The 1,881-nt window shown below is 46.1% G+C and overlaps 1 long non-coding RNA gene across 1 annotated transcript in view; it reads left to right on the top strand.

Moving 5' to 3' along the window:
• Window positions 1-1,881, top strand: part of LOC123969133 — a 10,998-nt gene that overhangs the window by 4,075 nt on the left and 5,042 nt on the right. The gene's annotated exons all lie outside the window — the stretch shown is intronic.

The following is a 1,881-nucleotide window of genomic DNA, read 5'->3' as shown; positions in this document are numbered from 1 at the left end:
TTTTTTTTTTTTTTAGCAACCTTATGGTAGATGTGCCAACAAATCCCCTGCATCCCACTTCTACTGGGAAGATGCTTATCTTCCAGCCGTTCTGGGATGCTTTAGCTGCCAGGTCAGAATATTTGTTTTTTTCCCCCTCTCATAAGCCTCTTCACATCCATCTACCCATGGTACTGTTAATTCCACAACATATGCCAGTTTTGTTGTTGGAGACCACAGGACCAAGTCTTGCCTGAGTGTTGTAGCCTCTATTTCTGGGGGAAACACAAGTTTCTTATGAAGGTCCACTTCCAGTTTCCAATCCTTTTTCTTCTCCAGGCCCTCCCAGTTGGTACATCTCCCCTGCTTGACTATTGAGACGGCTTTGACATGTCGCTCTCCTTCCTCCTGTCTCCTGACTTCTTCTACCACTAGGTGTCTCCTCTGCGCCGATGTTACTTTGTGCCACAGAGGAGTATTTGAGATGAGTCCGAACCCCGCCCTCCCATGCTGTACCTTTCCAACCACATCTCTGAAGTGAAGCACAGACTTTGCACTGAACAGCTTCTGATGGAGTCCACTTCCTTCCCGCTACCACCCGGGGAGCCGCTGTTTGAATGACAGCATCCTCAGATTCTGTAAGGGTCATGACAAGCCTTGCTTTGGTGCATTTGAACTCTTCCATGAGCCCTGCGATTGGTAATTCCAACTTACCATGTCCATAAAGTCCGACGGAAGCTAAACAGCGTGGAACTCCAAGCCACCGCTTCAGCTGTGTGCTTATCAGCCGTTAACAACTTTTCAACCTTGGTGATGGGGATCTCATACACAGTTAATGGCCACAAGAGTCTTGGGAGTATGCCAAACTGAAAGCACCACAACTTGAGTTTTCCTGGCAACAAGGTCTTGTTGATGCGCTCCATGTACAGACTGGTCATTTTTTATTTGTTCAAACTGATCTGTGTCTTTGAGCTTTGCATCATACCATCTCCCCAAGCTCTTTATTGGCATTTCTGAAACTGTTGGGACAGGTGTTCCGCCAATCCAAAATCTCTGGTCTGTGACTTGGCCTTTTACGATGGACATGCTTCTGCACTTACTGGGTTTTAACTTCATCCTTGGCCATGTTGTTGTATCAGCTTGGGAGGGCAAACTGATGTTGTGGGGGTGATATTGGAGGGATGTCAGTTTTTTCTCATCAGTATAGATGACTTTCAGACAGGGTCCGAAATTAACACCCACCAAGCGCCAAATGCGGGTAGATTTTCCGTTTGGCGAGTAAATTTCAAAAGGCTATCCGCCACACTGGCGGGTGAATGTTCATACCAAAATAGTAATGTAATAATCAGTGTTTTCCCTACAATGTATTCATCAGCACCGCTGCAAAATCTTTCCATGATCAGTAATATCGCGACATTCACTTACACTCTTACACTGAGACGCGCCCGGCTGCCCGTTTTTCCAAGCGCGCCTCTGTTCATGGTTGCATAGCAACGTCGGCCACGCGAGTGATTGTGGAAAGGAGAAAGCGCGGTACGAACTGCAAAGTCACTGATCTGCAGCTAGCTGCCGCTTATTAGCTGTTATGTGGCGACATTTACCAGGAGTGAGCAAACCTTTAAAACGAAAACCCACAGACGAAAAGGGGGACGAATTACATAAAAAAAGAAAGTTTTGTGAGAAATGGAGGTTTGGAGAGAACGGAGTTTCAAGAGGCTGGCTACAATATGATTCTGACGCGGTCGTGATGAGTTGTTCTGTGTGTCGCCAGTATGCTAAAGATAAAAACAGAAACAACTCATTTGTCATCGGAAATAAAACGATGAAACTTGAGAACATTCGTGACCATGAACACAGTAAGTGTCACATTGCCTGCGTGTCTGTGTCTCTGGCTCAATCTGA

Source organism: Micropterus dolomieu, linkage group LG04 (genome assembly GCF_021292245.1).
Source record: "Micropterus dolomieu isolate WLL.071019.BEF.003 ecotype Adirondacks linkage group LG04, ASM2129224v1, whole genome shotgun sequence".
Taxonomy (NCBI): Eukaryota; Metazoa; Chordata; class Actinopteri; order Centrarchiformes; family Centrarchidae; genus Micropterus; species Micropterus dolomieu.
Note: the sequence above shows the minus strand (reverse complement) of the source record. Positions and strands in the feature narration are given on the sequence as shown.